The 13,839-nt window shown below is 40.5% G+C and overlaps 1 protein-coding gene across 1 annotated transcript in view; it reads right to left on the bottom strand.

The window, feature by feature from the left end:
• Positions 1–13,839, bottom strand: part of SPHK1 (sphingosine kinase 1) — a 648,446-nt gene that overhangs the window by 267,658 nt on the left and 366,949 nt on the right. The window lies entirely within an intron of this gene.

Genomic DNA, 13,839 nt, shown 5'->3' with positions numbered 1-13,839 from the left:
TAATAAATATGCTGAATAGATAGAAGTAAAAGAAACAGTAAGTTCAAATGTACAGGATATGAAATGGAATGAAGTAATGTCCAAAGAACTTAAGAAAAGCTCCAAACTGGAAAACTCCAGGCCTAGGTGCAGTACCCAACTTCTGGATAAAAGTATTAACATCTTTAAACATAGATTTAGCCCAGAGTAAGAACTATTTATATGCACATCACACATGGTCACCAACCTGGTTAACAGGAAAAATTATACTCCTGCTTCAGAGTGAACCTGCAAGCTATCCTAAAAACTACAGACCAATAACTTGCCTTCCAACGGTGTATACATTATATGCTAGAAATGCTGCCAACCAAGTTTATAGTCATATAGGAGAAAACTCAATCTTACCGATAGAACAAAACGGTAATAGAAGAAAGTCACACAGCGCAAAGGATCATTTGTTTTTAAAGTCATAATGGAGAATTGTGAAAAGGGGAAGAATCTAAGTATGGCAAAGATAGTCTACACAATGCATTTGACAGCAGGGCTGGCTCATGCTATTGGGCTGTAGGACTGCAGCCCCCCCCAGCTGTAACAAAATAAAAGCAAACATGAGTCCTGGAACATCTCGCATGCACATTTGCAGCATTTCCCGATATCCAGACTGCTGGTGAACCAGTCTGGAGCATGCACACAGAATCCAGACTGTCTCACCAGCAGTCCAGATTAAGATATCCCAGAGGTCTATGCAGTTGTAACTGCATAGACTGGAAGGGGATCGGAATGCAACATCCGCAGGCTGGTGTGTGTGTGTGTGTGTGTGTGTGTGTGTGTGTGTGTGTGTGTGTGTGTGTGTGTGTATGTGTGTGTGTACAATGTCCCAGTTGCTATATACTGGTGGCTAGACAACACAGAGGATACATGGTGGTGGGTAGAGAATACCACAGGCTTTCCAAGTAGCAAGAGCCTGAATTCCGTACCCACCACCATTTGTAAAAAAAATTGCAGATTTTTGCCTCATATTTGTTCTGTTCTGTTCCTCATAAAATCTGTGGTTTCTGTATTTTTGTTTCTTTACACAGTCAGTAGTGTTAGCATTGTTGCCTGACAGTTAAAGGTTCTTTGGCTTGATACTTGGCTGGGGTGCCTTCTGTGTGGAGTCTGCATGTCCTCCCTGTGTTTGTGTGGGTTCACTCTGGGTGCTCTGGTGTCCTCCCATCTTACAAAGACATGTGTCTGAAGTGCTTCTCCCTGGGCCTCTGCTGAAAATTGTTTTTTGTTCCTGGTTAACAAATGTTAAATAAATAAAAATGACAAGCATTTGAATTTCAGACTTCATATTCTTCAGAAAGTACATGGTAATACAAAATCTTTTATTCTACCAATTTTCTAAGTTTATAAGATGGATGTTTGAAATTTGTCCCTATTTTGGGACTGTATTCCCCCATTATTGGCTTCATCCAGGTTTTTTGTGCTAAGGTTGAGAGCTATGGTAAGAACTGAATTCACTGAATATGTTTGGGGGCTGTATTCCCCCATTACCGGCTTTGTCCAGGTGTTTTTTGCTAAGAGGTTGAGAGCAATGGTGAGAACTGAATTCAATGAATATGTTTGGGGGCTGTATTCCCCCATTATTGGCTTTGTTCAGGTGTTTTGTGCTAAGAGGTTGACAGCTATGGTGAGAACTGAATTCACTAAATGGTAGCCATTTAAGTTTCAGTCTTCCTCTCTTTCACAAATCAGCTGATTTGGCATAGTGGTATGTTGCTCTGACTGTTTTGCACAAAGTCGTGGGTTCAAGACTTGGCACTGAAATGTATTGTGATAACACAGCATTTTATTCTAGCAACTTTCCAACATTATACAAGCAATGTTTAAAATGGGTCCTTGTTTTTTTTTTGCTTTTGTCCCCCCAATAAATTTTGGCTTTTTCCAGATTTCTTGTGCTGCAAAGTTCAGAGATACAGCTGAGTGTTGAGTATATTTTACAAGGGGCTGAAAGCTGCAGGGGAGCAAAAGTTTAGTGCTGCTTATGCTGCCACTGCTTGCACTGTTAATAGCACAACAGGTAGTGTACTTGCTTTTAATGCAGAAGGCTGTGGATTCTACTCCCACAGTAGATAAATGCATTGCTGATACTGTACTGTGTTGCAAAAGGGATGGATACTGTAGTCCTTTTTGGAAAAGATACCTAGTAACTATGAACCTGTTAGCAGTTTGCCATCCATTCCCTATTGCAATATTACTAGCTTATCATTTTTTAGTATAACATAAGCAATTTATTCCTCTAGAGCAACAGGCAATTTATTTGTAGATGAAACAATGAAATATAAAGTTATTTGCTAGCAGCAACCTCTTCAATAGTGCCAGATCTCTTTAATGTGGAATTATTTAGATGACTTTTATTTCTTCAGAGATTGTGCATATTTACTGATACTGGTGGACTGTAGAAGTTTGAGTAGACTTTTATGATGGCAATGTTCTGAATTGGGCAGTTTTGTCATTACTGGTGCATGCATTTTGTTTCATTGTTTGCTGGAAAAATGTTCTAAACAATAAATTTAAAATGCCCTCTAAAACTGTACTGTATTGTACAAGGAATATAATTTAATACAATCAGGAAGGTGTATCAAACAGCATGTGTATGTTTTGTGTGCAAGGGGTCTGTGATTTGAAAACAGCCCAAAGTTAATCTTTATCTGCCACTGGCAAAATGTATTTTCTTTGAATGTGGGTTTCAATGCTGTTTCAATGAAAGTGAGTTTGAAGGGCATAGAAGTTTTAATGCTAAGTCTATTTTCATTGTGAGACTGCATTGCTTTGTTTAGCATATATCTATTAGTGCTTGTGCTATAAAATGCAAAATAAAACTTTCAAATGAAATCCAAATCATCACAGAGGTAAAGCAGTATGCACATTACAGTGTTTATGGTAAACTGGGTGAAATAACCAAGGAATGGTACATTGGAATGGCTGCAGGGGGGAGGTTCCATTCTACCATGATTTTGTGATGGGGGAAGGGCAGCAAACTCAGACAGCCCTGGCTGAACTATACCTCTCAACTGTCCAGATTTTTGCAGAATGAATAGATGTTTGCTTCTTATTTTTGGTTTGTTCCTCATAAAATTTGGTTTTCTGGCAAATCATTTAGGAATGAACTGAACTCACTAAATAATGACAGACATTGAGTTTCAAATGTCATAACCTTCAGAAAAATGCATGCTAAAGCAAGACCTGTCATTCTATCAACTGTCTAAGTTTATACAAGAGCAATTTTTAGTACTGTTTGTATGTTCCCCCAATATATTTGGCCTTGTCCGGATTTCCTGCATTAAGAGGTTGAGAGGTACATGCAAATAAATCACTTTATAGAATTAGGAATATTCAAACCTCTCAACTGTCCCCAATTTTGGCTCAAAATGTTGCTTTCCCCCTAATAATCCCTCAGCAAAATGGCAATTTTGGAAGAAAACATGGAGGGTTTAGAATTATAAATAACTGTAATAATCAGAGTTATAGATTACTTTTATTTCAGAAATGCATGTAGATTCTCTTATTTTGTCAGCTACTCAAGTTAACAGTGCTAATATTAAAAAGGTGTCCCTTCTTTGACAGGTTCCCATCTGTATTGTGTGGCAATTTTATATTTTTTGCATCACATTTTTGGTAAATTTTTCATAAAATTGTGGTTTTCTGGCAAATTAGTGGCAAATCACTAAAGATTGAAGTTAGAAAATAATGGCATACATTTGAGTTTCAGATTTCATACCCTTCAAAAAATTCATACTAATGCAATACCTACTACTATTCTATTATCTTTCTAATTTTATAAGAGCAATATTTAAAAAGTGTCCTTATTTTTGGGCCTTTGTCCCACTTCTTTATATGGCTTTGTCCAGATTTCTTGCTCTGAGGTTGAGAGGTACAAGTGTCAGTGCCATCACAGTCAGCCAGAGACATACCAAATTGTGACATACTTGTTGCACCCCACTCCCCCATGTAGTGACTCTGGATGTGTCCAACAAGGCAAGGATCAGTTATGCAGTGTAAGTGTGCAGAGTATTCCCCCATCCAAGGTAGACACAAGCACAACAGTAGCTTTTCATCTGTCCTTGATTTTACAGAATGTTCTGTTTTTCTATCATATTTTTATACTTTTGAATTATGCTTCTTATTATTCGGAAAATGCATGCTGTCACAGTGCCCTGTTGCTCTGTGTTTAAGTAGCAATGCTTTAATGACCATCAGGTAATTTTGTCAGAGATTGTAAAATGCAAGTAAGCTTTAATAAGCATACTGTTAAAGAATTACCAACATTGAAAGCCTTTTTGTTGTTGTCATGCAGAGAATATTTACATAACTAGATAACGTATTAGCCTTAGGTATTGAAATTCATATGACAGTATTTGTAATAAAGGACAGGATTACAGTATTTTCAGAAGCTCATTACATTTGTTGGAGACTTGCAGTCATCTTTGCAGGCTTTACCTGTAAACTAAATAGAATGCCAATCTAGCATGTGTGGTCCATAACCTGTGCAGTAATCCTTTAAGCAATTTATCTTGAGCTTGTTTCTTGTTTGCTGTTCATTTTTTACTTTGATCATGTCTTCCCCATGAGACAAGTAGATAGTTGTTGTCAAGCAGCAGGTCTTTTTTGGATAAGAAACATTTTTACAAGTGGGGGTATCAGCTATTTTCAGCATGTTACTTGGTACTTTTATAAAGCTGAATATAAATTAAAATTAGAACTGCAGTGCAAGGAGAAGTAGTTTGAGTTGAGCGCTGCTTGTTTATTTTTTATATGTGATTTTGACTGGTATTCCAGTAATGTATTTAAAAAGTAATTTCTTTTTTTCATGCCTCACAACCTTTCTTTTCCATCTAGATATAAAGTAAGCTATCATGTAGCCAATGCATTGAAATATTTTTTTCTTGTAAAATTCATTTTGTCTCGATTGGACTGTCGTAATGATGGTTTGGCACCCAGGGCAGCGTATTTAATTAAAGTTTCAGTTGTTGTGGTTTTGAGCATAGCCCCACCCCTTTCTAGTTGATCACACCCCTTCTCATTGGCCCCACCCATTCAGCTGTCTCCTGCAGTCCCCCTTTAATTTGAAGTCACCAGCTGCCACTCATTGATAGCATCCCACATTCATGGATAAAGGAGTGCTTACAGATGTAGAAAATACACACAGCATTGATCAACTACATTACAGTGACCATGAAACAGTGGCAAACCACTGTGCAGTTAAGCCATGATAAAATGACAAATTATTATTCCAGGGATAAAAATTCAAAGGGAGATATTACAGGGTGACTCTGTCATCATTGCTGTTTTGCGTTTTGCCATTAACCCATTAAGCTGTCTGCTTAACAGATTAGGTCATGGCTACAATTAGGCTCTCAGAAAACAACAAAGTATTAAGACTTCTCATCTTTTTTTTTTTTTTTTTTTTTTTTTTTGTGGCTGATTTAAAACTGTATAGTTCATCAGATGAGGAACAGAAAGTACAACTGCAAGTGGTCATAAATTTCTCAGACGATATAAGAATGTCATTCAGTCTTGATAAATGTGCAAAAGCAACATTTAAAGCAGGAAAGAGTACAGTTGTGTACACTTACCAAAAATGTAGATGTTCGAGTGTATTCACTGTTGCAGTCATCACATTTGGGATATCTGCCTGCAGGTAGCCCTCAGCCGGCCTGAATACCAGAGTCTTGGATTCCTGCATCGGATGCTGTCTCTTCTTCCATGACGTCAGGTCGTCAGGGGTAGAAAACAAGCAGCCGACGCCATTACGTCAGTTTTTCTTGCCCCAGATGTCAGGTGCCCCCACAGTGGGAAGCAATTATATGTTATGGTACCCCTCCAACAAAAAGCAAATACACCAGAAAGCTTAATTACACCAAATAAGAAGGAAAGGTAGAGCCAAGAGAACTCAGGGGGCTGGAGGGAGGGTAACCAGGACTGCAAAAGTGAATACACTCGAACATCTACATTTATGGTAAGTGTACACAACTATACTATGTTCTTCGTGTTTCACTGTTGCAGTCATCACATTTGGGTTGATTCCCAAAGCTAAGTAAGGGAGGAGGAAGTTAGAGAGCATTAGGGCCAGATATTAAGCCCTGCAAGACTGCACTGGCAAAACCAGCTTTGGATTTAGAAAAAATAGGCAGGTGGTAATGTTGGTGAAGGTATGTACAGGGCTCCAGGTAGCAGCTTCTAGGATGTCCCTGGTAGGGACACCTCTGTGAAAGGCTGTAGAGGTAGATGCAGCCCTGGTAGAATGTGATCTTATCCCCTGTGGGGTAGGTTTTCCATGGTGCTTATAGCAGAAATTAATGCAATGGGCTATCCACTTGGAGATGGTTTGCTTTGAAATGGCCTTCCCCTCTGCCCTTTTAGCAAAGCTAATTAGCAGCTGTTCAAATTTTCTGAGAGGCTTAGTCCTGTCCAAATAAAATCTAAGTTGTCTGTGTGTAATTTGTTCTCCTTTGTTTTGTGGATTCGGGAAAAAGGTAGGCAAATAAATGGACTGATTAAGGGTCACACTAGAGACCACCTTGGGCATAAAAGAAGGATGGGTCCTGAGAGAAACCCTGTCTGCATGTAAGATAATAAAAGGCTCCATTGCCATGAGGGCCTGTAATTCAGACATTCTTCTTGCTGAAGTGATGGCTAGAAGGAAGGCTGTTTTCCAAGCGAAGAATTTCAACTCTGCAGTTGCAGCTGGCTCAAAAGGAGGAAGAGTGAGCTTTTCCAATACAAAGTTAAGGTCCCAGGCTGGAGTAGGGGCTCTCCTGGGGGGGGGGTCTAAATATTTGACCCCTCTGAGGAATTGCTTTAGCAGGGGGTGAGAAAAGAGGGGAGGTTCAGTATTAAAATGTGCTGAAATGGCAGACACATTTTAATAGACGAGAAGGAAATGCCCTTGTGGAGCATTTATGTTAAGTACTGAAGAATATGAGGTAAGCTGGGCACCATTGTGCCATCCCCTGAGACTGGCTCCAGGAACAGTAGCTTTTCCACTTTTCGGCATAGGATTTTCTAGTGCTAGGCCTCCTTGCTTCCAGAATGACATCTAGCACCTGCTTACTGAGGGATGCTATTGGAGAGCTCAAGGAATTAACCAGGCTGCAAGATTCATGGTTTGAAGCTGAGGGCGCAGAATCCGGCCTGCCTTCTGGGACAGCAGGGGAAGGGGTTTGAGGCAGGTGCCTTGGTTCCAGCAGTGTCATACTGTGCAAGAGGGGGTACCAGTGCTGGCGTGGCCAGTCTGGTGCAATCAGTATTGTCCTTGGTTTGTCCTGTTTGATCTTTAGCAGCACCTTCGAGAGGAGAGGAAGAGGGGGAAAGGCATAAACTGAGAGGCTTTCCCAGGTAAAGGAAAGGGCATCCACTTTCCAAGCTTGAGTGAGGAAGTCCTTGTGCAGAATTTGTCCAATTGGTAGTTTTGAGGGGAGGCAAACAGGTCTATCTCTGGTGTCCCCATTTGTTCCTCAGGAGGTTGAATATTTTAATTTCCATTTGTGTGGGTTCATGAGGTTTCTGCTTAGGTTGTCTGCCAGTGAATTTAGCTTGCCTGGCAGGAATTGAGCTTGTAGGTGTACTTGGTAGCTCAAGGCTGTGTTCCACAGAGCCATGGCTTGTCTGCAGAGAGGGTACGAGTGGTTTCCCCCCGGATTGTTTATGTACCACATAACTGTGGTGTTGTCTGTCTTTGCCAATAATTGTCCTGGAAGAATTTGGTCCTTGAAGGCTGTCAGGGAATTGTGTATAGCTAACATTTCTTTTTGGTTGATATGCAGGTGCATCTATTTTGGGTTCCACTTGCCCTGAATGTACTGTCCTGCCAAGTGAGCCCCCCATGCATAGTCTGATGCATCTATTGTTAGGGTTTGGGCAGCAGGGGTTAGAGTGAAAGGGAGCCCTTTGTTGTGGTAGCAGGCCTCTGCCAACCAAAAGAACTCTGTCTTTATACAAGGAATGATAGGAATCATTTATTCGAGGTCCTGAGAATGTTGACACCATAGGCTTTTTAGATACCATTGCAGTTTCCTCATATGCAGTCTTGCATATGGAATGAGTAGAATGCAGGAGGCCATGATCCCCAGGGCTTGCAGAATTTTCCTTGCAGATAGCTGGGTCTTTGTGGCCAGTAGTGTGAAGTGGGTTGTTAAATAAACTTGTTTCTCTGGAGTGAAGAAAGCCATCTGGGAAGTTGTATTCAAGCTTGCTCCCAGGAATACAATTTGTTGGCAGGGTACTAGGTGAGATTTCTTTTCATTTATGGTGTACCCCAGTGAGGTTAGAAGTTTCTTTACGAATGCCAGATGTTTTAATAGCAATTCCTGGCTTTCTGCCTGAATCAGACAATTGTCTAAGTATGGGTATATCTGAATATTTCTCTGCTTGCAAAATGCAATGGCTAGAGCTAGACACTTTGTGAATACCCTGGGTGCAGTAGATAAGCCAAAGGGAAGTGCAGAGAAATGAAAGTGCCTGGAGCCTGCCCTGAAGTGTAGGTATTTCCTGCAAGATTCCCTTATTGGAATGTGCAGGTAAGCTTCCTTTAAGTCTAAAGTTACCAACCAGGCATCTTTGCCTATCATAGGAAGCAGTTGTTGAAGTGTTAGCATCTTGAATTTTGTGATTACCAAAAAAGTGTTTAGAATAGAGAGGTTCAGGATAGGATGCTAGGAGCTGTCTTTTCTGGGTATCAGGAAAAGTCTTGAATAAAAACCTTGTCCCCTTTCTTCTGCTTGTACAGGTTGAATAGCCCTGATACTTAGAAGACAGAGAACCTGCTGTTGAGCCTCTGCCCACTAATTTGGGGGTAGGTCTGGCCAACCGTTTGGGGTTGGTAGGGTGTGGAAGAGGAATCTGTATTCTTGGGAAAGTATATTCAAAACCCATTTGTCCTGGGTAATGAGTTCCCAGTTTTTTGCATGCAGGGCGAGCTTTCCTCTTAAGGGAACAGGTAGTTGAGCAGGGCTTGGAAGGTTTAAGGTTAAGTCCTTGTGCCATTTTTCCATAGGGGGGGTGTCTTACTACACCCTGCTTGGGAAGTGGGAGCCCCCTACTGCTTAGGCCTGTGCGTAGCCTGAGACTGCAACCTAGGTGGTCTGCTGTTCCTGGGTTTGGACTGAGAAGGCCTGGAAGAGGCTGGAAAAGACCAGTTCTTTTAAGGCCAATGCCTACTGAATCTGGGAAACTGTACTTGCAGGAAATTTTTAACAGTTTGCATAGATTTAGCTTTTTCCTCCATCTTTTTGAGGACTTCTTCAGCTTTGCTGCCAAACAGGCGGTCTTGGTTTAAGGGAGCATCCATTAATTTAGCTTTAACATGATTTGCAAGTTTTGCTTCTTAAGCCAAGCATGCCTTCTAAGTACAGACCCAGTGACAGCAGCCCTGCAAGATGTTAAGAGTCAAAACCACACTGCAAAGTATGTTTACCAACTTGTTCTGCAGAATGCATTAAATCTTTTAATTCTTTGTGTTCAGCACAGCCAGGAATCAACATCATTTTCTGTTTAAGCAGTCCCATAATATGCTGCTGGTACTTTAACATATGAAACTGGCAATTTAAAGCCCTAATGGCCAAAGTAGCAGAAGTATATACCTTCTTACCCCATCTGTCGAAGGCTCTAGAATCTCTATCAGAAGGGGTAGGGTTTTTGGCAGCAGTAGCCTTTGGTCCTTGTGAAATGGTCTCTGGATCTGCAGTAGGATTCTTGAAGAGGAACTTGTGAGAGCCAAGTACTCTGTAATACCTGTCAGGCTTTCTAGGAGCTGGAGGTAAAGTGTATGGGGAAATGCTAGAGTCCAAGAAAGCATCATCTACAATGTCCGGAACAGGAGGGATAGCTAAAGGCCTATGTTGAGAAAGGAGTAAGAATTCCCTAAGCCACTTTTTGGAGTCAGAGTAATCCCGGCTTTCCTAGTGGAAATGCTCCCTAAGAGTGTGCAAGCTTTCACCAAAAGAGAAATCTTCTGGAGAGGAAGCAGAGGGAATGGAATCCTCTGCATCAGAATCCTCATAGGTAGATAGGGGCAAATCCTGGTAATCAGATGAAACAGAAATATCAGATTCCTTATCAGAAGGAAAATCAGTCCTAGGTCTCTTAGAGGGGGAAGGCTGGCTTCCCCTAATTAAGGTAATAAGGTCTTCAGCCACTCTAAGCATTTGTTTTTTAGGCATATGGGCCGGAGCATGCAGTTTGGACGTCGGTTTTCTAGGCATGGGTCGAGTTTTAGGCCTGGAGGAAGAAGATGGTGTTGGCTTAAAATGCAAGTCTGTAGGTCTGAATACACCCTCAGATGCCAGTGCCTGCACCGTGGCTCTGGTCCCATCCAAGGTAGAGACATCTGCAGGTTCCATAGTCAAAGAAGCATCTCGCGGCATACCGGACTCCGAATAGGTCTCAATAGAGGCCTGCGAATCTGAAGTAGTAGGTATCAGGGTCTGCGAAACCACCTCACTGAGTACCGGTGGACTGGCGACTAGCTTAATGGAAGCGTTGTTGGTAGTTTTGGACCTATGCAGTCTGTCTCTGTCTTTATCCTTACTTTTTTTGGAATATTGATAGTCGGCTGGCTTACCAAAGCCATTTCTGGACAGTTAAACCGAGTACCAAAATAATTTGCTGAAAATACAGACCAACGACGAATAGTTCGAGGGTTGAACAAGGCACAAAACTGACAGCAAGGAATGTCGTAGTCTGGGCCTTAAGCAAGGAATGCAGTATGAATGAAAATCTTTATGAAGTATTTGCTTTCCACAGGTAATACAATTGTTAACTTTTACCGACATTGGTTAAGAGCAAGAAAAAGGATCCCCAACGGGGTACATAGCTTTTTTGAAGACTTCGGTTCTGAAACTCGAAAACAAAAATTTCAGGAGTCGGCCAACCAGCACTTGCGAACTGCTTCTGCTTTGGGCACCGCGCTGCAAGAAAGACTGGCGTAATGGTGTCGGCTGCATGTCTTATACCTCTGATGACCTGACGTCATGGAAGAAGAGACCGCATCCGATGTAGGAATCCAAGACTCTGGTATTCAGGCCGGCCGAGAGCTACCTGCAGGCAGATAACCCAAATGTGATGATTGCAACAGTGAAACACGAAGAACATCTGCAGTACCAAGAAAATACAGGAATGTGATATAAAGGAACTTGAGCAGGATGGAGTGCATAAATATTTGGGAGCTGATGAAGGATTGACAATAAAACATGAACAAATCTGAACAAAGCTCAGTAAATAATATTTTAGAAGACTAAAATTAATACTGGAAACAGCTGTGACAGCTAAGAACAAACTGCAAGTTATAAACTAATTTTCTCTTCCTGTTCTAACTTACAGTTTTGGGTGACTGACTGGCCCCAAAATGTATTGGACCAGTTAGACAGGAAAACAAGAAAAATGCGTCACGCTTATCAAATGATATATAAGAATCACTGTATATTGATATTATATATTCCTCGTTCTGAAGGAAGTATGGGTCTCTTTAAAACTGATTACATGTATTAATCTGCAATCATATGGCTCAACATGTCTGCTGACCTCACAAGATCCAACACAGTGAAAGTTTTAAAACATAAGGAGAACAAGTCTAACATGACCTCCCTGTTTAGTTTAGCAGAAGCATAAAAGTGGCAAGTGGGAATGGAAATCGAACCAGAAGTAGACAAAAATGAGGTAGCAATTGAATGTGCTAAAAAACAAAGGAAAGTCTATAAGGGGAAGGATCAGATGAGAAGGCAAGTAATGTGGAAAAGGCATATATATAGTTGAAAGTACAGAAATCTCCTGGAGCAACCTGTCATTCAGGATCTGATGAAGGAATCATTTAAGGAGAGGTGAATTTAAACCAAAAGACGAAAGGTTACTGTTGGTGGCCAGGACAGTGGACTACATACACATTGGTTTACATCATCCACTTGAACATGTGGGAGAAACAGACTAATGCCAGTTTTGTACAACAAAACTGGAAACAGTTGTACATCTCGTTGCTGAGTGTGATACACTAATGGTAGAGGGTCTGTATACTGAAAGGCATAATCATGTGGCAAGACTGTTGTACTGGGGATTGTGTAAGCATTACAATACTGAAGTAGGTAAGAAGCATTGAAAACATGAGCCACAGAGCATTATAAAGAATGATAATGTTTACATCTCATAGATCATACATTACCATCAGTTCAAAAAACAGATGCAAGAAAAGCAGATATAGTGGTCCATGAAAAGAAGACAAAAGTAGCACTGATCATTGAAATTGCTACACCCAGTGATAACAGTGTCTTACGTACACACAGACACAAAGTCATAAAATACCAGGATTTGCAGGAAGAAATGAGGGCAATGTGGAAGAAGGATACACTGACAATTCCAATAGTAGCAGAAGCAATGGGTTTCCTAAAAAAGAATTTGCAGTTGTATTCAGATATGCTACTAATACATGTAACTCTGTATGAACTACAGAAGGAGTTAATTCTGGGCACACTGTGGGTGCTGAGAAGCGCCTTACTGACTAACTTCAAAGACTGATACAATACTAATTTCATAAACTTTTAACTTATTTTCACTTATGAATGGGATCCATTCCTGTCATAATACTAGAGACCCAAAAGAGTTGGAGAAATTAAAACGGCAGATTACTTGGGCTAAGCCATGCTTGTGTGAACAAACTTCTAGTCAGCTGTATGGCATGTGCATCCACAGTAAATTTATGCAATGTTACACTATTTAATTTTTAGGTCAAGGAGATTTTCCTTATGTGGTTTGGCCAGTCTAAGCATCTATCCTGTATACAGCTGTTGCATTATTCTTTTAACTAGATTTTAACTAGATTGCCCCTCAGAGCTCAACAATGGTATCTGTCTTAGGCAGTCTTGAAGCACAAGCACCTACATGACAAGTTCATGGATACAAAACTGAACATGACAGTAGCTAAAGCAGATTAAGCTGACTGACTGCAACTACAGCAAGCAAAATTAAATTGCTCTCTGTGGCAAGATTGATAGACATTGTACATCCTGCATAGTGGTACTACTCACGGATTAGCCATTAAAATCATATACATACCCATCTACAAATATAAACGAGTTAAATAAGAAACAAATAAACTCACTGAAAACAAAAACGGAACACCACTGCAGCCAGAACGATGTAAAAGAAAAGAAACGCAATTTATTTCAAGACCAAAACAGCGTTTTTGCTTCCAGAAAGCCAGAAGCTTCATCAGCAGTTGAAAGGATTAAAACCAAATGCATTTAAAACAAAGTAACTGGCGCTTGTTGATGACATCACCACAAGCGCCACAATGTTGCTTAAAGGGGCAACGATGAAACTTAAAAGGGCAACAATAACAAGGAGAGCGGGTGAAAACAAATACATAGTATGCCCTGTAAAACTTATATAAAAGAATAAAAACATTCTAAATGAAATGTGAAGCTAAAAAGTTGTATATAGTACATATCAATAAACAAGAGCAACTAAATGTACTACTGCATCGGGTCACCTAACAGGAGCAAGCAATATGAAAAAAGCTACATATCAAAGGAAATCAATATGTTAAAGTTGCTATTACTTTAAACTATAGATGGAATAGAACATTCAATGGGCTTAACCCTAGCAAAGCAATATATGCAACATTATTCACTGTCCTTGGAGTTGACCAATGGGATAGGTTGGTACGCCACTAAGAGTAAAAAAGTATTATCTAAGGTAGCTCTTATATTTAAGAATAGCAGCAATATTACAGTTTTCGTTTAGCCCAGGAAATGAAAAGGCGTCCAGTTGGAGTTGCCATTCGAGCTCACGAGTCTCAACAATGAGAGATTGTGGGCCACCTCTGAT

Source organism: Protopterus annectens, chromosome 12.part0 (genome assembly GCF_019279795.1).
Source record: "Protopterus annectens isolate FY-2018-M chromosome 12.part0, PAN1.0, whole genome shotgun sequence".
NCBI classification, from domain to species: Eukaryota; Metazoa; Chordata; order Ceratodontiformes; family Protopteridae; genus Protopterus; species Protopterus annectens.
This window is presented reverse-complemented; position numbering and strand designations above follow the sequence as displayed.